The sequence below is a fragment of the Bombina bombina genome, chromosome 1 (assembly GCF_027579735.1).
Source record: "Bombina bombina isolate aBomBom1 chromosome 1, aBomBom1.pri, whole genome shotgun sequence".
Lineage (NCBI taxonomy): Eukaryota > Metazoa > Chordata > Amphibia > Anura > Bombinatoridae > Bombina > Bombina bombina.
Window position 1 is genome coordinate 819009389 of NC_069499.1, and position 23697 is coordinate 819033085.

The following is a 23697-nucleotide window of genomic DNA, read 5'->3' on the forward strand; positions in this document are numbered from 1 at the left end:
GGATTTAATTTGATGATGTCATTAAATGTATTATAGATTACAGTGTGTCTAATTACCTTCTAACCTTCAAGACTAAAAAATATGTTCCCTAACATTTGCCTACATTAGACATTTTTATAAGCCATAACTTGCTTTCTATCAATCTATGCTATGTATGTACAGTATGATTTTTTCTCTTCAAACACTGTAAAAATTTTTAGCCTTATGCATAATCTTGGCCATCTCCATTCAGATACCAATACATACTTTTAACTCACTGCATTGTTGAAAAGGTAAAAGTATTTAGTTGTATTTGTTATTTCTTTATGGTATTGTCACAGTGCAAATATTTTATGAATCAAGGTGAACATATTTTAGCATCCATTGTCAGAACAAAGAATGTATAGCTTTTTCTGAAGTGAGCAAAGGAAAGAGTGCATATTATACTATACCTGTTACCTTTCTATGGATTTTCTAGTATTCATTTATTCAAGCATGAATCTATAGAGGAGTAACTTGCTTTAGGTCTTTTAGTGAGGTTTCTTTTTAATGCACCAAACCATTTCAATACCAACTGCTGAGACTCCAAAAATGTATTCAACAATGTGAATTTGAGTTGAAAAAAGTCACATTTTGTTATATTAAAAATACAAAGGTTAATATGTTCAAAACTCCTAAATACCTTTGCTATCATACTGGTATATTTGAAATGTCTTCACATTAAATAAACAATTAAAGATCTATTTGTAAATTATATTAAATTAAAACATATATACAGGTGTAGCTTGGAGATATTGTGGGTTCGGTTCCAGACCACAGCAATAAAGCAACTATAGCAATAAGGTGACTCACACTAATTATTTTGCTTCCCGGTATATAAAAGTTATATTTTCACTATACATAGTTGCCCACATTTGAAAAAAGTCCATGGATACTTTGGAGCATAGGCACACCCACTTATGGATTGCATAACCCCGCCCAATCCAATCATCCTCAAATCAAGCACATAAAATACTAGTAGTATAATTTAGCCATACTGATTTTTTAAAGGAATAGGGAAAAATTATACTTTCATGATTGAGACAGAGCATGTAATTTTAAATTCACTTTTATTATCAAATTGACTTTGTTTTCTTGGGTACCTTTGCTGAAAAGAATATGTACATATCCTTAGCTTCCTTCCCTGAGCCCTTGGTTGACTATGGATTTTACTGTGCTTGTCAATTTGGATACTGTGCCTTGGACCTGACCTATCCTGGCTCTTCTACTTTATAGACTTCTGCCTTACCTCAACATTCTTGGGCAGTATCTACATATCTCAAACAAGAATGCTTGCCTCTGAGCTCTGACTACTGCTAATATAATTTATTTCTAAGTAATTTACCAGTGGTAACAAACATAGATTTGGAAATCATTCAGAAGTAACTAAAATAAATAATAGAATATAAAAAAAACATTATCAACTAAAGAGATATTTGTATGACAATATTCATGGAAGATATCTCCATTTAAAAATACCAAAAATAACTATTTTAACTTTAACTAGTGATATTTTTCAAAAATCAATACTGTGTGTTTGATTGTGAGAAAAATAAAGATTATGATATATATATATATATATATATACATATATATACATATATACATATATATATACATACATATATATATATATATATATATATATATATATATATATATATATATATATATATATATATATATATATATATACATACACAGTATAGATATTAAAGACAAAAACAAAAAACAGTGATTCAATCTTTCAGATTTATTATCATTTCCATTAAATTGGAACAAACCTGTCACCATAAAACATTTGTCCATGAAGTATAATTTTGCAAGTAATTTATACTTGACTTTTTGCATATGCAATTAAACATTCATTAATACATATATAAACAGCAGCAGTGTAGATTATAAAGAAGAAAATACTTATGCTGAACAGGAGTCAATATCTAGTAAAACATGGATGACAATTCATTACAAAGCAGCATTCTAGTGAACCATTTTACAGAAAAAAAATCCATAAGGCAATAAGACAAAGTCTTTATTCTGCAAAAATCTGAACAATAAGTGACAATTGAATGAGGAATTGTTTACAGCTACAGCTGTATACACTACCCATATTTTCCCAGTATAATACAGTATATATTGAACAGTTTTATTTTTATTGCAAGTTGATTTATTTGATCTTAATATATTTTCAATTCATAATGAAGTATGTAAGTCTACTTTTTCTCCATTCATGCCCAGCAGTCATGTATATTTTATGAACTAAATGTACTGTACAAATGCAGTCTGTCTTTGGTACAACCAAAACACTAGTCATCACTAGATGTTGTAACAATGGAAATGCAATTTTCCATTTGAAAAACAGTGATTTTAAATAAATTGTAGGTATAAAGAAAAAAAAGCTTTCTTAATCTTAGTAAATTATATGCAAACATTCTTTGCACTTTAAATATGTTCCACCCTCAGGATAACAATTAATCTATTTTCCCTTTAAAATATATTTTTTATTTTGATTCGTTAATTTTGCAAAATTCACACGTATCAAGTGGCAATGTTTAATTTATTGAATTGAGAGGACTAATTACCTTTTTATATAACATATTAGGAATAGTTTTTAAACATGTAATTAATTAATTTCATGATTCACATAGGGCATGCAATTTTATACAACTTCCCAATTTACTTTTATCATCAAATTTGCTTTGTATTCTTGGTATTTTTTTATGAAAGCTAAACCTAGATGTGGTCATATGCTAATTTCTAAGCACTTGAAGGCCACCTCTTATCTCTGGGCATTTTGACAGTTTTTCACAGCTAGACAGAGCTAGTTGATGTGTGCCATATAGATAACATTGTGATCACTCCTGTGGAGTTATTTATGAGCCAGCACTGATTGGATAAAATGCAAGTCTGTCAAAAGAACTTAAATAAGAGGGCAGTCTGCAGAGGCTTAGATACAAGGTAATCACAGAGTAAAAAAAAAAAGTTTATTAATATAATTCTGTTGGTTATGCAAAACTGGGGAATGGGTAATAAAGGGATCATCTATCTTTTTAAACAAAAACTATTTAGGAGTAGACTGTCCCTTAAAGGGACATGAAACCCATTTTTTTTTTCTTTCATGATTCAGATAGAGAATACAATTTTAAACAACTTTGTAATTTACTTCTATTATCTAATTTGTTTCATGCTCTTGGTATCATTTGTTGAAGGAGCAGCAATGCATTAATGGTTTCTAACTGAACTTATGAGTAAGCCAATCACAATTGAGATTTATATGCAGCCACCAATCAACAGCTAGGACCTAGGTTCTCTTCTGCTCATGAACTTGCCTAGATAAACCTTTCAGCAAAGGATAACAATGAAAGGAAGCAAATTAAATAATAGTAGTAAATTGGAAAGTTGTTTAAAATTGTATTCTCTATCTGAATCATGAAAGAAAAATTTGGGGTTTCATGTCCCTTTAAGTACCATAATCTATTTTTTGACTAGACATTTATAAAAATGAAAGTAATATATATATATATATATATATATATATATATATGCAATAAAATTAGAATATATTCACAATATTAACAGACCACATCTATCTAAAACAATTGTCAAAGGGAAGTGCATGCTATTTATCAAAGTTGTCTTTTAAAAAACAAATACCTGGGCATTGTATGACATTTAAACTTAATAACATGCCACCCCTGTAGCTCTGAAATATCACTGATTAAATATAATAATAAAAAACACTACTTGTACGATTTAGTTTACAGCATAAGTGAATGATAATTTTCTTTGTTATGAGAAAAAACAATCATAAGTTTATAGGCATAAATATAAGGACATTTCTTAAAAGGATTTAACAGTATGAAAATCTAAAAAGAGATTTTGAATTACTTCATAAATACTCATGTCAGATATAAATCACTATAAATTAACAATATTCAGGTATGCTTATATAAAATTAGTTAAACCCCTTTCACAGAGCTTACACCTTTGTAGAGCTTACAATCTTACTAATGTTCAATAATATAGATAATTTTTTTAAGATTGGAGTCAAGTATTTTATTTAACATTTTTACTGTCTTTAGCAGAAAAGATACAATAGAAATTAAATAAAATGGCCAAAGTTAACCATATATAGAACCAATTTTGAGTTAAATACATCCTCTTCCTGTTTAGGAATAAATATAAAAGTAATTGCTTATAACAAATGTACGAAAGCGAAAAAATCAAAAGGATTCAACGGCATCCATATATGATGTATTAAACCATCTGTTCAGCGTCATACTTGGGTCAAAGTACACATACACATGATAATTAAAATTTATGAAGCTGTCATCTTCATATAAATTACCTTACATTCAGTTTCCCATATGGTCATATGAGCATCATTTATGGTTGATCTATACAACTGGCTTTTGTGTTAACCAACACACTTTCACAGTTATACTTTTTTTTAAATAGAGCAACACCACCCTGAATAGATTTTTTCATTAGGCACCTTTACATCACAAAAAAACATAGAAAGGAACTTGAGGCCAAACCTACATATAACAGAACCAACTCTAAAAAGATTATATTAAGCAAATACAAAGAGTCTATATCAGGGTACTTTTTTATTTAACTACTATATAGAGAAACTGGAGGAGATAGGAAGTTGAAGGGCCCTTAAAAGAAGTCACGGGACAATCCCTTAATGACCAGCAGCGTACAGGGTACGTTGCAGTCGCTAAAGAGTTAAGAAGGTATTCTGTCTTAACATAAGATATTATAAAAGGTGCATTACTTGGAGCTTAAAGGGATAGTCTACCCAAGAATTTTTATTGTTTAAATAAGTAAAGTTTTTGCATGCTCGGGTTAGCCCTCATATTACAAGTAAAAGTGAGTGGAACCCAACACAACCTAATTAAAGGATTTTGGATATTGTGACTGTGTTCATTTATTATTCCCATAGACTTCAATGGAGAGTGCAGAAGAAACAAAAACAAAGTTATCGCTCATACACTAGCCCGAAACCATATTAAAACCACAGTGCTATATCTGACAGTAATTATTTTTATTTTGCATTCCAATATTCTTCACATAGAAGAAAATATTATTATTATTTTTTTTAATAGAAATTTTCTATTTATATCTATATATAGCTATACCTGAATATATATATATATATATATATATATATATATATATATAGCTATTTTACATTTACATTATATATATATATATATATATATACACATATATATATATATATATATATATATATATATACACATACTATATATATATATATATATATATATATATATATATATATATATATATATATATATATATATATATATATACACATACATACATACATACACTACTGTGCAATAGTCTTAGGCCACCATTAGATTTGTTGTTTTAGCTATAGTATAATGACCATATATAATTATTTCTCAGTCTCTTTATAAGAATACAACCAGAAAATACAGGATATTTGTATGCAGCATTTAAAAACAGAACCCCCCCCCAAAAAACACCAGCTGCTATAGGCTATTAAGTGTGACCTCTCCTTACACATAAGCAATAGCAGGAACCTGGCTCTCATAAACCTAAATTTTATAGAACCCTAATTAATATAATTGCTAACACCTGTATTTATCCTACTATTTCATGTCAAAATAACTGCTGTGAAAAAGGTCTATTACACCAGGTTTGTGCAAGACATGCTTGAGCATACACACGTGGTATAAGTTTAATTTATTGGAATCTTGCTAATAAGACCAACTTTTAATCACGTCATTCCATTCAAAATGTCAAAGATTACAGAATTTAACAGACATAAAATCATACTTTTGCCTCAGCAATGCCACTCTCAAAGGGAAATCAGCAAACAAACCGGACACTTTCTTGAAAAATCAGGATAGATCAAGGACAAAAAAAGGACTGGAAAGCCAAGAAAATTTTCAAAATCTGCTGAGAATTTTCTCAGAGTTTCTTCTTTGAGAGACCGTAAGATGTCCAGAAAGGACCTGGCTCTGCATCTGGATGCCAAGTTGACCCTTCTACAGTCTGAAGAAGCTTGATCAGGAATGCTCTTTGATTAAGGGTAGCAGCCAAGAACCACTCTTTCAATATTGACATAAAGATCAATGGAAAAGAGTATTATGGAGTGAATTCAAAAAACTTCAGGACAGTCTCCCCAAAAGAGTCAAAGTGCTTAGTGCTTAATTTTGCCTGAAGAAGCCATTTTGTTCTGAATTTTGTTTTTTATATATTTTGTGTACATATTTCTTGTATTTTCTGTTTGTATCCTAATAAAGAGACTGAATATGTATGGTCATTAAAACTATACTAAAACAACAAATCTAATGGTGGCCTAAGACTTTTGCAAAGAACTATATATAAAGATGTATATATATTGGAAATTAAAAATGACATTTTCTTCCATGTGTAGAACATATATTGTAAAATATTAATAACATGCTTCAGGTTTTGTGCTGTAGGGTTAGCACACATGAAGAGTTAGTTATCTTAAGGCCTGTTGTGTAATTATTAAATATAAAATATTGAAAAGATAATAATTATTAATATTTATAATAGTTATTGGGAAAAAAAAAAAAATATATATATATACACACAATATATTCAAATAATTTTTTTTATAATTTTTAAGAACATCTATAATAATTATTTACATTAATTATTAATGTAGCGTGTGTATTACAAGTTAAAAGTATAAAGTTTTTGCTCGCATTAACCCATTGTGCGCAAAAAGCCAAAGTTAGAATATTGTGAACGTGTTAACGTATTCTCCCATAGAAGTTGATAGAGCAAAAAAAGTGGGGAGAAAACATAACACCCTACTCAAGTGCATATTACAAATTTGCTCCACTTGTAATCTGCTGGGTGCCGCCATCTTGAAGCCTATATTTCTTATGAAACTTTCAAACTGTGCAAAACAATGGTGAGTAGTAACCATTATACTGTAGTTGTATCCAGCAGTTTAAGGTCCCTTTAGAAATTCTTATAAAACGTTACAGTTATTATTCAAGTTTAAGAATACATTTTAAACATTTATAAATTTAATGACACATTTAAATATAATTTGCCCCAATCAGAACTCTACAATCATTATGATATATGTTCAGCAATCATCTAATGTAATAGAACAGTCTTATATTAAATTGTTTCTTTATATCCATTACAAAAAACTCACTACATTATTAGTAGTTTTTCCTATTTATGGACACAATGTTAATAAGATGTTAGGTTCCAGATTTGAGGAATGGAAAATATAATTGATTCTAGGTGCCAGCAAAGCTGCTGTCAGTTTTTATTAAATATACTACTGTACGTTTTATTTTTAACTGATTATATTTATTTAAATGTTTTCAACAACAGCTCCATCATAAGTACAGAACCCATGTCATTATACTTCCTTTCCTTTTTGGTCTCTTCTCTCATAAAATTGATATATGTGTGAGACAAAGCGAAAAAAACCTTACATGGAAATAGGTTTAGCTTTTGAAATCCGTGAATAGTTTATTTGAAGACATACATTTAATTAATAGCAGAACATTAAAAAAAAAAAGAAAAAATCTTTTAAACACCATGAAATATTGCCAAGACTTATTAATTGATCTAGAAATATGCATGTGAATATAAATCAATATGCTTTCAAAAAAACATCCACGTATACAATTCCAATTGTAGTAATTCATCAATCAAGATACATGCTACAAGTAGCATACAAGCTTTTAGTTCAGGGTTATCATTGATCTCAAATTATACCAGACCATTACACAAGCGGATGTCTGCACTTGTTAGACTAATATGGAATACCTTCTCATTGATAAATTATCACTTAACATTTGCTGTTATGTATTCATGTATTTTCAACATAACTGTTCAAAGTCACTGCTTTATTTATGGGAGAAGAATGCTACTATTTTTTTAGTATTAAAGGGACATAATACTCATATGCTAAATCACTTGAAAAAGCTTACAGGGAAATATCACCAGAGATTATCTATATAAAAAAGAAGATATTTTAACTCACAACTCACAGCTCACCAGAGTAAGTTGTGTGTAAGTTTTACTTCAGCTGCTGTCCAGCTGCAGGTTAAAAAAAAAAAAGAAATGAACAGCAGACAATCAGCATTAGCAGTGCTGAGTTCATGAACTCTTTTACTGTGATCTCATGTGATTTCACTTAACTCACATGAGATTTCATAGTAAACTTCCTTAAACTGAATAGGGAAATAACATGAGTGTGCATGAGGCACGCTCCCTTGCAAGTCCCAGGACAGAAATACTGATTTGCTGCTTAGGAAATTGTGAGGTGAAATATCTTCCTTATTTACATAGAGATGTTCAGGTGATATTTTCTAGTTAGCTTTTTACAGCTATGCTGCATCACTTTTAAGAGTTTCAACATTTGGGTATCGTGTCCCTTTAATATTATAGTTTTTATTAATATTTATTTATTTTAACAGTCTACTTTATCACTTCTCAATGTGTACAACATCCTCTATTTATGAAGCTGCAAATGAAGCCTAGGAGCCCAAGCCTTTAAGGCTTTCACAAGTGGGCCAAAAACGCTAGTTAAGTAGTTGCGGTCTTGCCCGCTCAGCATTTGTTGAATGGGGCCCATAGAGTTATATTTATAGTTTTGTTGTTTATGTTTAACAAATTAACGGCAAGATTACAAGTGGAACGCTAATGTATCACTCTGGTTAATTTTAAAAATGTCCCCGAATTGCCCCCAAACTTAAGTGTGAGGTTCCTTAGTAAAATTAACTGCACAAAGCAGTTTTTAGGGGTTGAAGTGAGTGGATGTGGGGTGTTAGAAAAAAAACAAAACGTCACTGAATAGTTCCTTTACATTGTGGTCTATGGGGACTGTGTTATCCCTGTAAATATATATGTATGCGTTAATATAAGTATATATATTTATGTGTTAATATGTGTATATGTATTATAGTCATATACACATATACTTAAATTGTGCTGCCCATCTCTGCGTAACTTACCCCCTTTACTTTGCTATGTTCTCTGCCGTGTCTCACGCCATTAAAATGAGGCTCCCAATGGAGCCTATGGAAGCGCACTCTCATGAGAGAAAAGATTCCCTGCAATGCTAATGCGAGGTCGCCTTCGCATTGCACTCAATTACATTTGCATGCACTGGTATTACTGAGTGAAGCACATATATCACACAATTTTGTACTCCACTCGTAATCTAGCCCAAAATGGCAGTAAGAAATGCATTCTGTAGTTTCATTACCCCACAAAGAAAATGCGTTTGTTACATTTGTGTATATCTTGCAGATTAAAAGCACATGAAAGTGATGTATACAATTGAATGTGTCACTTTCAGCATGGGTATCTGGAGATGAGAGACAAGTGTGGAAAAATGCCCCCCTATATCTAAGCATAAGTTCCCACCAGAGCCACTTGTTTGATACCATTGAGCCACTATTTTTAAAATGATGTGTAGCGCGTGTTTATAATAAAAGTTCTCTCCTGCTACACATGTTGCACCTAATATTATTATGTTAGAAGAAGTTAGGGATATATAATTTATTTATATTTTTTATCCCGCCCAGAAAAAACTTCCAGCTCCTATATGTTTATTTTTATCTTATAGTGCATGTTTTAAGATGTATTAGATTTTTCTTACAAGTAATATCTTATGTATTTTTGCTTTAAATCACATATTGAAAGATACCAATACATTAAACTAAATATGAGACAGATTATGGCTGCATATTGCCATGAGGGAGTGAGAATAAAGCAATACTGAGCATGCTCATATCCTTCCATATCAAATGTAATGAATTTTAAAATACTCAAGTGTTTTTGACATATTTTAAAGAATATGGAATCAACTAACATGAGTAGAAGTTTGTAGGAAGAGATAACATCTTGACAGTACACACAAATCTGTCTTTATAAATATTCTGTTACAGTATGCAGCGATTGTTAAAGGGATTTTAGTAAGATATATAAATTTAAAGAAAATCAATAGCAACTCATGTCTAAAAGCTGCATTTGTTGTCAGCATGTAATTCATGGTTTTATTGTAACCCGAGTTGCAGCATAACCATGAATAATTAATGCTAAAATTCAATCATCTAATTTCAAATACATAATAAAGAATAAAACAATATACATATAAACATACATAAATTAATCACATCTAAAATTCTAATTTATCTTCAATGCAAATATTATTATAGGCAAGGAGAATTAGAGGATGCCATTTTACATAATGGCAGCTTATCATAGGTTTAGAATAAACTATTACATATATGTTTGAAGTTTGTATTAATTGTTGCAATAATAATAATAGCAATAACAATATTACTGAAAGGTTTATGGTGCATCTCTGTAAGTTAAAGGTTATACAAAATCAATTCTAACAGCAGGGAACTGTTTTATGGCTTTTCTAACAAAATCAGGATGTAGTCATAGAAATAAAGTATGTTTTATGTCACATCCCTGCAAATGACTACATATATTTTAATTCTGATAGGTAGTGAAACAAATAGGTATTGATTTTTTTATTTTTTTTTATACAACTGAATGACTGTGCCTTATAAAATTCTAAAGGAACATTAAATGGACATTGCAGCCAAACCGGGAATGTACATTGATGCATTTTAGTTTTGGATAGAATCATTTTTGTAATATACATTGATTAGCAAAAATGCTTCTAGAAAAAGTTGTAGCTGTTTTAAAAGTGTATTTAAATATGCTCTGTGCACAAGCATTTTAAACACAACATTTTCTCAGAGAGCTGAAGGTGCTTATATCATTTGGTAATGACTAGAACTGTTAATTAATTGCTGACATGATATAAGCCCCACTAATGGTCTGAGCAGCTACAGTATATAAAATGCAGGTGCCCTAAGAATATCTAGTTATGCTTCACATGTGAAGCATAAACAGTGATAACCATTACTAGAAGCATTTTTGCTAATACATGTTTATTACAAATATGTTTGAATTCAAAGATATTATTCATTTATGTGCCTTTAAATGTTGATCAGAATGTCCCTTTAAATGCTGAGGGCTTCATTTATGATGCTGCAAATACAGCTTTGGAGCCCTTGATGTTCAATTTCACACAAACAAGCCTCCAACTGCAAATGAAGAAGCAGCAGTAATAATCCACCCAGTGTAATTAACAACTACTGTTCTCAAAAAAGCCCAGATTACAAGCGCACGCTAATTGATAGCTAGAATTAAAGCGCAAATTGATATTACAAGTACATGATAAAACAGAATTGCCAGAGACATTCTAGTGCTTTCAATGGGTATTGTGAACATGCTAAATATCGCTCATATTACTAATTGAAAGTTATGGGTTGCACTCGAGTAAAAGCAGAAATAGTGCTAGAATATTAAGCTTGACGTGAGACATGAAGTAAGGTGTAAGGGTTAAAAAAAATTCACAAACCATGTGGAACACATATTAAAATTAAAAAAAAACAAAGTATTACACACATATAAAAACATTTTTAATTAAAACAAATTATATTGAAATAAATGTTTAAAAATGGTTAAAAGGGGATATGCTATACAGCAAGGTGCCTGACTGGAAAGGGCTTCAAAGTATATATAAATATCTAAATATGCAATTTGCAGATGATAGGAAGGCACTCACCATTTTTCAAACAAATAATTTATTGTACAGTTAACATTTTCGGGGTTTCCCCCGTCCTCAGACCAACAGATTGAATAAAAACACCAATTTATGAAGAACCCTCCACCGTCAGATCCCAAGCAGCTGTGCCCCTGCACGTCTAACCAGCGCTACTGCGCATGCGCTATCTTGCTAGGCAACCTCGTACAGCCTTTTTTTATATGCCTATAGCTCATAAGTATGGTTTTAAATACAGCATATCGAGTCTGATATCACTATATGACACACTATGCCTTGTCTATGCATTGATTGTACACACTATGATGCTCATCTCCTGTTATTGCATTATACATAATTTGCACAACACTATGCTGAATTCTTAGGTGATTGCTTTTATTGTTGTAGATTCTGGTCCCTTGTGGCGCTCCGTAGCAGCCTAGCGCATGCGCATTAGCGCCGGTTAGACGTGCAGGGCACAGCTGCTTGGGATCTCACGGTGGAGGGTGTTTTTATTCAATCTGTTGGTCTGAGGATGGGGGAAACACCGAAAACGTTAACTGTACAATAAATTATTTGTTTGAAAAACGGTGAGTGCCTTCCTATCATCTGCAAATTGTATATTAATCTTTGAAGTGCACCCCGGAAGTTGCCTACAAAAAGTGTGTGCTGGATCCCTGTTTCTTAAAATATCTAAATATGTGTATGTATGTATGTATGTATATATGTAGATAGATAAATAGATAGATAGATAGATGATTGATAGATATATAGATAGAGAGATTGATAGATGTGTATGTATGTGTTTAAATGTGTAAATATGTATGTGCACACACACATACATATATATATATAAACATTACTGTATATAGACTCAAATATAAACTTTGTGTCCTTCCCAGTCAAATACCTTGAAATATGCAATATCATTTTTAATAAATTTTTATGTTTTATGGGGTTTTAATATAAATACTTGAAATTCCTACATTCTTCACTTAGAATGTTCTTTATATTTTAAAATATATATTTCTATATATCTGTATAAAGAGTATATATCTATATCTGTATATATTTATATAGATATATAAATAAATATAGATATATAGGTATAGATATTTACAAAAACATATACAGATATACTATGTATGTGTGTGTGCATATGTGTGTGTGCATAATATATATATATATATATATATATATATATATATATATATATATATATATATAAAACAACTTTTAAAATCCTTCACTGTGCTCAAAATATATAGAAAATAACTTGTGTGGCACATTAACAGATCTGGGCAAGTCACAAGGCTTGTTTTTTCCACTGAAAACCTCTATATACATTTTTTTCTAATGCGGCAAAGGATTCTGGGAAAGATATGCAAATGATATTCACAATGCCTAAGCTTTTTACTTTAAACTGCTGTTAAGCAGATTCCTTTTAACCATAAGACTTTATTTAACTAGAATGTTAAATCCATAAATACAAGTAAAGCACAATTCAGTGCCGGTATCCTCAAAGGTCAGCTGACGCGTTTCTGCCAATGGGCGTAGTCATATCAGATTGACCTGCCCACCATAACAGCTAAATTATTAAATCAGTTAAGCAGATCTTATTGGGCTAAACACAATGACGTTGCACAGAACTTCCCACATAACATTTATAACATATTTACATCATTAATTCACAATTGAAACAATAAAGTTCGATTTAACCTATGTTCCATTTAATGTGCGTGCTATATCATAATTCTAATTGTGTACGTGAAAGGTTCCTAGTTTTCTTAAATATCTCAATTACAATACACTTTGTTAATGCAATGCCAAACAGTTACAGTGCAAAGGCATCTTGGCACATAGTATTGGAATAGAGCTAGAACATGAGAACCCATGGGAAACAATGTTCTTTTTAAGCAAGTGTCCTTATTATTATTATTATTATTATGCTATTTCCCTGGCCCAATACTCAGCAAAGGAACCTGTGTGTAACCAAAATGTTTTTAGTTAATTTAATCTAAATATTACAAAATGGAACCTCTTGGATTCACAAAGAATCCCAAATTTAGGGGAATCCCACTGGTGCTTCCAATTTACATAAAATAATTTATTTTGAATCACAGGTGCTTATCACCAACTTCATAGTACAAATTTATATAACAAATATCATTCTCCTCCCGGAGACCTCCACCATATTATTGCCAAAAGTTAATCAGATTGTATTCTGAGTGGAAGCATTAAAGTACACATGTTTGGAGTTTAAATTTCCAGAACACCTCCTTTTTTGCAAGAATTTAGTCAAAATCTCCCCTTCTTTCAAAAGTTCTAACCTTTCCAGCTATTGTCCATCTTAGAGTATCAGACCATTTAAAATGTTTTTTTTTTTGTAAAATGTTGAATGAGGGGTGTTGAGAGAGTGTTGAGAGAGTGCCTACCTTTATGTTAGTCAAATTCTCCTTGGTTCTGGTTCTCACCTCATGTATTTTCTGCCCTACATATTGGGCGTGACATTCCACACAGGTTAGTAGATAAATCTACAGTTAAAGCATTCCTTGTGCTCAAATGTTCTGCCCATGGCTTCCCTTCTGAAACAATTTCCAGGGACTATAAATTCATATGCTTTACAGGTATGATTATCACATCTATATACCCCTTTGCTAGTCAGCACAAACTTTTTGAAGAGTGCAAGAAAATAATTTTTGTCGGAGAGACCACATTCCCTATTGTTTTAGCCTTTTGGTAAGAGGAACGTCACCCTTGCTTGATTATTTTAATTAGACCATCACTCGCCATCAAAAGCGAAAGGTGTGTTTGGACAAGATTACATATTGAATTTTTCTGGTCACTATAGTTCGTTACAAAGATGAACAATTTAAACTTTGGTTGGGGAATTGCCCTAGTCTATTTTAGAAAATCCTCTCTCTTAAGATCTAACACCTGCTTCTTCACTGTTTGAACCATAGATTTACAGAAGCCTTTGGTTTCTAACCGTCTAAACAGATCATCAGCATGGCCTCTAAAGTCCTCAAAATGTATGCAGTGTCTCCACAAATGGACAAACTTTGCTTTTGTCATAGCCTTTAACACTCTTTTATAGAGATATCTAATAACATGTAGCAAAGAATTGCCTTAAATTGGCTTCCTGTAAACTACAGCCTTAATATCCCCATTGGTATACCTTAGAGTCTTATATCCAGATAGTAAAGGCTTGTCTTTGCATATTGGTAAATAAAACTAATTCCCACCTTGTTTTTATTCAAATATTCAACAAATCCAAATGAGTATCATATCATCTATATACCATCCATAGAAGGCCACATTTTGTCTAAAGGGTTCATATCAATAGACATGGGACAGTTCCCACCAACAAAACAAGAGGTTGGTGTAATAGGGGGCAAACTTTGCTCCATCATTGTCCCACACCACTGGAGAAAGAACTTACCCTCAAACAAAAATATAATTGTGTGTTAGCAAAAACGTTGTCAATGCCAAAACCCAGTCTCAAATTCTGTGACCTTTCTAAAAAAATGTATTGCTCTCAAGCCCATATCATGTTAAATTGAGGAGCAGGTGGCCCTAAAGGTTAAGCTTTAGTGCAGTTAGTCTAGTTCCATAGAAGTCTATAATAATGCATAATATACAAGAATTTGCAACTCAGGAGTATCTTGGAGATACACCTTTTTAAAAGACTGGTTGAAACCATTTTTTGATGAAGCCAGTTTGTAACTAATGTACATATGCCTGTGATATGACCTAACCAATCACTGTGTGATGCTATTTCCCTGGCCCAATACTCAGGGTAGGGCAAAGATAGAGGAACATGTCTCTATCATGATTCAGACAGAGCATACAACTTTAAACAACTTTCCAATGTACTTCTATTATCACAGTTGCATTATTTTTGCATCCTGGGCTGCTTTAACCATTGGAAGATGTTTAATTACATCTATGAAACTGGAGCCAATGAGACCAAATAGTTACTCAAAACATGAGGTATTAATGCACATCCACTTGCAAATAAAGAATATTATGACTACACTTGAGATTGACTGGGATGTTTTAACAAATGGAGGATAGTCAGTCTCCCATTTAAAAAAAAAATAAAAGTCCAAAAAAGTTGGTTTAGCACACCTTACAAAAATAGAGTTCAAATAAATTGTTAGGAGTGCAGCCAATGGGACTAGTTACACAAAACATGGGTTATTGGCACACATACACTTGAAAATAAACAAAAACACTTTTAATGTTGTAAAAATTGCCTGCAAATATCACCTTTGCTTTTATATTAAAATTGGCATTTTTTATTCACACCATATTGTCATTTTCTGCTTAGCCAGTCACCTACTTACAAGGTGTCCCAATGTTGCCTCGTCCTAACACTTACAATGTTTTTCCTTTATGGGCAGAATCATTTCTGCTTTTTACTTTAAAATAGAATGTTTCGCCAATCTCCCTGTGCTAGGTTAAAGGGACATTCCAGCCAAAATTAAATTGCACACAGATGCTTTTCACTTTTGAACATAATTACTATTGCAATATACATGAATTAGCAAAAATGCTTCTAATAAAAGCTTTAGCTGTTTCAAGAGTGTATTTAAGTACACACCATGCACCAGCATTTTAAACATCTGGTAATGACTCACGCCTAGATTTGGAGTTCGGCGGTAGCCGTCAAAACCAGCGTTAGAGGCTCCTAACGCTGGTTTTGGCCGCCCGCTGGTATTTGGAGTCAGTGATTAAAGGGTCTAACGCTCACTTTTCAGCCGCGACTTTTCCATACCGCAGATCCCCCTACGCCATTTGCGTAGCCTATCTTTTCAATGGGATCTTTCTAACGCCGGTATTTAGAGTCGTTTCTGAAGTGAGCATTAGAGCTCTAACAACAAGATTCCAGCCGCCTGAAAATAGCAGGAGTTAAGAGCTTTCTGGCTAACGCCGGTTCATAAAGCTCTTAACTACTGTACCCTAAAGTACACTAACACCCATAAACTACCTATGTACCCCTAAACCGAGGCCCCCCCCACATCGCCGACACTCGATTAAAATTTTTAACCCCTAATCTGCTGACCGCCACCTACGTTATATTTATGTACCCCTAATCTGCTGCCCCTAACCCCGCCGACCCCTGTATTATATTTATTAACCCCTAACCTGCCCCCCACAACATCGCCGCCAGCTACTTAAAATAATTAACCCCTAATCTTCCGACCGCAAAGTGCCGCCACCTACGTTATCCCTATGTACCCCTAATCTGCTACCCCTAACACCGCCGACCCCTATATTATATTTATTAACCCCTAATCTGCCCCCCACAACGTCGCCGACACCTGCCTACACTTATTAACTCCTAATCTGCCGAGCGGACCTGAGCGCTACTATAATAAAGTTATTAACCCCTAATCCGCCTCACTAACCCTATCATAAATAGTATTAACCCCTAATCTGCCCTCCCTAACATCGCCGACACCTACCTTCAATTATTAACCCCTAATCTTCCGATCGGAGCTCACCGCTATTCTAATAAATGGATTAACCCCTAAAGCTAAGTCTAACCCTAACACTAACACCCCCCTAAGTTAAATATAATTTACATCTAACGAAATAAATTAACTCTTATTAAATAAATGATTCCTATTTAAAGCTAAATACTTACCTGTAAAATAAATCCTAATATAGCTACAGTATAAATTATAATTATATTATAGCTATTTTAGGATTAATATTTATTTTACAGGCAACTTTGTAATTATTTTAACCAGGTACAATAGCTATTAAATAGTTAAGAACTATTTAATAGTTACCTAGTTAAAATAATAACAAATTTACCTGTAAAATAAATCCTAACCTAAGATATAATTAAACCTAACACTACCCTATCAATAAAATAATTAAATAAACTACCTACAATTACCTACAATTAACCTAACACTACACTATCAATAAATTAATTAAACACAATTCCTACAAATAAATACAATTAAATAAACTAGCTAAAGTACAAAAAATAAAAAAGAACTAAGTTACAGAAAATAAAAAAATATTTACAAACATAAGAAAAATATTACAACAATTTTAAACTAATTACACCTACTCTAAGCCCCCTAATAAAATAACAAAGCCCCCCAAAATAAAAAATTCCCTACCCTATTCTAAATTAAAAAAGTTACAAGCTCTTTTACCTTACCAGCCCTGAACAGGGCCCTTTGCGGGGCATGCCCCAAGAAGTTCAGCTCTTTTGCCTGTAAAAAAAAAAACATACAATACCCCCCCCCCAACATTACAACCCACCACCCACATACCCCTAATCTAACCCAAACCCCCCTTAAATAAACCTAACACTAATCCCCTGAAGATCTTCCTACCTTGTCTTCACCATCCAGGTATCACCGATCCGTCCTGGCTCCAAGATCTTCATCCAACCCAAGCGGGGGTTGGCGATCCATAATCCGGTGCTGAAGAGGTCCAGAAGAGGCTCCAAAGTCTTCCTCCTATCCGGCAAGAAGAGGACATCCGGACCGGCAAACATCTTCTCCAAGCGGCATCTTCGATCTTCTTCCATCCGGAGCGAAGCGGCAGGATCCTGAAGACCTCCAGCGCGGAACATCCATCCGGACCGACGACTGAACGACGAATGACTGTTCCTTTAAGGGACGTCATCCAAGATGGCGTCCCTCGAATTCCGATTGGCTGATAGGATTCTATCAGCCAATCGGAATTAAGGTAGGAATTTTCTGATTGGCTGATGGAATCAGCCAATCAGAATCTAGTTCAATCCGATTGGCCGATCCAATCAGCCAATCAGATTGAGCTCGCATTCTATTGGCTGATCGGAACAGCCAATAGAATGCGAGCTCAATCTGATTGGCTGATTGGATCAGCCAATCGGATTGAACTTGATTCTGATTGGCTGATTCCATCAGCCAATCAGAAAATTCCTACCTTAATTCCGATTGGCTGATAGAATCCTATCAGCCAATCGGAATTCGAGGGATGCCATCTTGGATGACGTCCCTTAAAGGAACAGTCATTCGTCGTTCAGTCGTCGGTCCGGATAGATGTTCCGCGCTGGAGGTCTTCAGGATCCTGCCGCTTCGCTCCGGATGGAAGAAGATCGAAGATGCCGCTTGGAGAAGATGTTTGCCGGTCCGGATGTCCTCTTCTTGCCGGATAGGAGGAAGAATTTGGAGCCTCTTCTGGACCTCTTCAGCACCGGATTATGGATCGCCAACCCCCGCTTGGGTTGGATGAAGATCTTGGGGCCAGGACGGATCGGTGATACCTGGATGGTGAAGACAAGGTAGGAAGATCTTCAGGGGATTAGTGTTAGGTTTATTTAAGGGGGGTTTGGGTTAGATTAGGGGTATGTGGGTGGTGGGTTGTAATGTTGGGGGGGGGGTATTGTATGTTTTTTTTTTACAGGCAAAAGAGCTGAACTTCTTGGGGCATGCCCCGCAAAGGGCCCTGTTCAGGGCTGGTAAGGTAAAAGAGCTTGTAACTTTTTTAATTTAGAATAGGGTAGGGAATTTTTTATTTTGGGGGGCTTTGTTATTTTATTAGGGGGCTTAGAGTAGGTGTAATTAGTTTAAAATTGTTGTAATATTTTTCTTATGTTTGTAAATATTTTTTTATTTTCTGTAACTTAGTTCTTTTTTATTTTTTGTACTTTAGCTAGTTTATTTAATTGTATTTATTTGTAGGAATTGTGTTTAATTAATTTATTGATAGTGTAGTGTTAGGTTAATTGTAGGTAATTGTAGGTAGTTTATTTAATTATTTTATTGATAGGGTAGTGTTAGGTTTAATTATATCTTAGGTTAGGATTTATTTTACAGGTAAATTTGTTATTATTTTAACTAGGTAACTATTAAATAGTTATATTAGGGTTTATTTTACAGGTAAGTATTTAGCTTTAAATAGGAATAAGTTATTTAATAAGAGTTAATTTATTTTGTTAGATAAAAATTATATTTAACTTAGGGGGGTGTTAGTGTTAGGGTTAGACTTAGCTTTAGGGGTTAATCCATTTATTAGAATAGCGGTGAGCTCCGATCGGAAGATTAGGGGTTAATAATTGAAGGTAGGTGTCGGCGATGTTAGGGAGGGCAGATTAGGGGTTAATACTATTTATGATAGGGTTAGTGAGGCGGATTAGGGTTTAATAACTTTATTATAGTAGCGCTCAGGTCCGCTCGGCAGATTAGGGGTTAATAAGTGTAGGCAGGTGTCGGCGACGTTGAGGGGGGCAGATTAGGGGTTAATAAATATAATATAGGGGTCGGCGATGTTAGGGCAGAAGATTAGGGGTACATAGGGATAACGTAGGTTGCGGCGGTTTACGGAGCGGCAGATTAGGGGTTAAAAAAAATATGCAGGGGTCAGCGATAGCGGGGGCGGCAGATTAGGGGTTAATAAGTGTAAGGTTAGGGGTGTTTAGACTCGGGGTACATGTTAGGGTGTTAGGTGCAGACGTAGGAAGTGTTTCCCCATAGGAAACAATGGGGCTGCGTTAGGAGCTGAACGCTGCTTTTTTGCAGGTGTTAGGTTTTTTTTCAGCTCAAACAGCCCCATTGTTTCCTATGGGAGAATCGTGCACGAGCACGTTTTTGAGGCCGGCCGCGTCCGTAAGCAACTCTGGTATCGAGAGTTGCATTTGCGGTAAAAATGCTCTACGCTCCTTTTTTGGAGCCTAACGCAGCATTTGATTAAACTCTCGATACCAGAGTTAAATTTATGGTGCGGCCAGAAAAAAGCCCGCGGAGCGTTAACAGCCCTTTTACCGCCGAACTCCAAATCTAGGCCTCAATTTGTTAATTGCTGACATGATACAAACCCCACTGGCACTCTGCACAGCTGCAGTATTTAAAATGCTGGTGCACTGATTATATCTATCTATGCTTCACATCTAGGGGTCCATCCGATAAAAATCGTCGCCCGCAAAAGCCGGCGACGCCAATATTTGCGCGGGTTTGGTATCACATATACGGCGTAACCTAGAAGTTACGCGTGTATATTTCTGCCGTCGCCCGTAGTTTTTTGGGCTATAGGCAGGTATACCAAACCCGCGCAGTTTGGTATCCAATATGCAGCGTAAGGACTTACGTGGCGAAAATGGAGAAAACGTACTCCATTTTCACCTCGCCACAAAAAGCAGCCGTAAGAAGCCTTACGCTGACTATTGGAGCCCCGTAACTCCCTAAACTAGCTGCTAAAATAAACCTAACACCTAACGCATGCGCAATGTCTATCTCCCTGTCAACCGCGATCTTCTAAAATAAACCTAACACCTAACGCATGCGCAATGTCTATCTCCCTGTCAACCGCGATCTGCTAAAATAAACCTAACACCTAACGCATGCGCAATGTCTATCTACCTGTCAACCGCGATCCCCCCCCCTGAAATCCCTAATAAAGTTATTAACCCCTAAACCGCCGCTCCCGGACCCCGCCGCCATCTACATAAACAAACCCCCTACTGTGAGCCCCTAAAACCGCCGCCATCTACCTTATCTATCCCCTAATTAGAACCCCTTACACCGCTGTCATCTACCTTATCTATCCCCTAATCTGACCCCTTACACCGCCGCCACCTATATAAAAATTATTAACCCCTAATCTAATCCCCCTATACCGCCGCCAGCTATATTAATATTATTAACCCCTAATGTAAGCCCCTTACACCGCCGCCATCTCTATTAAAATGATTAACCCCTTATTTAATCTACCTACCCCGCCGTCAGCTATATTATCTATATTAACCCTAAGTATATTATAGTTAATATAGGTATTACATTATATATATTAACCCTAATTATATTAGGGTTAATATAGTTAATATAGTTACTATAGTATTTATATTAACTATATTAACTCTATCTAACCCTAACACCCCTAACTAAATTTATATTAAATTAATCTAATTCATTTATAAACTAAAATGTTCCTATTTAAATCTAAATACTTACCTATAAAATAAACCCTAAGATAGCTACAATATAATTAATAATTACATTGTAGCTATGTTAGGGTTAATATTTATTTTACAGGTAAATTGTTAATTATTTTAACTAGGTATAATAGCTATTAAATAGTTATTAACTATTTAATATCTACCTAGTTAAAATAATTACCCAATTACCTGTAAAATAAATCCTAACCTAAGTTACAAATACACCTACACTATCAATAAATTAAATAAACTACAAACATCTATCTAAAAATACAATTAAATTAACTAAACTAAATTACAAAAAAAACCCCACTAAATTACAAAAAATAAAAAAAGATTACAAGATTTTTAAGCTAATTACACCTATTCTAAGCCCCCTAATAAAATAATAAACCCCCAAAATAAAAAAAATTGTTCCGATCAGCCAATAGAATGCGAGCTCAATCTGATTGGCTGATTGGATCAGCCAATCGGATTGAACTTGAATCTGATTGGCTGATTCAATCAGCCAATCAGATTTTTTTAACTTAATTCCGATTGGCTGATAGAATCCTATCAGCCAATCGGAATTCGGCGGACGCCATCTTGGATGACGTCATTTAAAGGTACCTCATTCCAAGTTCAGTAGTCGGCCGGGATGGATGCTCCGCAGCGGCGGAGCGAAGAAAGAAGATTGAAGATGCCGCCGGAAGAATGAAGACTTTGCTGCCGCTTGGAGGAAGACGTCGCCGGAGGAAGAATTCTTCTTTGCCGCTTGGAGGAAGACATCGCCGGAGGAATAATTCTTCTTTGCCGCTTGGAGGAAGACATCGCCCGGATCGGATCAGGAGTTCAGCCCGGTGTGGTGAAGACAAGGTAGGGAGATCTTCAAGGGTGTAGTGTTAGGCTTTTTTAAGGGGGGTTTGGGTGGTTTTAGAATAGGGGTATGTGGGTGGTGGGTTGTAATGGGGGGGGTATTGTATTTGTATGCAAAAGAGCTGAATTCTTTGGGGCATGCCCCACAAAAGGCCCTTTTAAGGGCTGGTAAGGTAAAGAGCTTTGAAATTTGTTTAATTTAGAATAGGGCAGGGAATTTTTTTTATTTTGGGGGTTTATTATTTTATTAGGGGGCTTAGAATAGGTGTAATTAGCTTAAAAATCTTGTAATCTTTTTTTATTTTTTGTAATTTAGTGTTTGTTTTTTTTTGTAATTTAGTTTAGTTAATTTAATTGTATTTTTAGATAGATGTTTGTAGTTTATTTAATTTATTGATAGTGTAGGTGTATTTGTAACTTAGGTTAGGATTTATTTTACAGGTAATTGGGTAATTATTTTAACTAGGTAGATATTAAATAGTTAATAACTATTTAATAGCTATTATACCTAGTTAAAATAATTAACAATTTACCTGTAAAATAAATATTAACCCTAACATAGCTACAATGTAATTATTAATTATATTGTAGCTATCTTAGGGTTTATTTTATAGGTAAGTATTTAGATTTAAATAGGAATATTTTAGTTTATAAATGAATTAGATTAATTTAATATAAATTTAGTTAGGGGTGTTAGGGTTAGATAGAGTTAATATAGTTAATATAAATACTATAGTAACTATATTAACTATATTAACCCTAATATAATTAGGGTTAATATAGTTAATATATATAATGTAATACCTATATTAACTATAATATACTTAGGGTTAACATAGATAATATAGCTGGCGGCGGGGTAGGTAGATTAAATTAGGGGTTAATCATTTTAATAGAGATGGCGGCGGTGTAAGGGGCTTACATTGGGGGTTAATAATTTTAATATAGATGGCGGCGGTGTTAGGGGCTCACTTTAGGGGGTTATAGATATAATATAGCTGGCGGCGGGGTACGGGAGCGGCGGTTTAGCGGTTAATAACTTTATTAGGTTGCGGCGGGGTACGGGAGCGGCGGTTTAGGGGTTAATAGCTTTTTTATTGTTAGGATAGTGAGGGGGGATAGCGGATAGAGGGTTATACGTGTCGAGCTATGTTAGGGAGGCGTGTTAGACTTGTCGGGCTATGTTAGGGAGGCGTGTTAGACAGTGCGGGTGTTTTAGACTTTAGTCAGGTTTTATAGGCGCCGG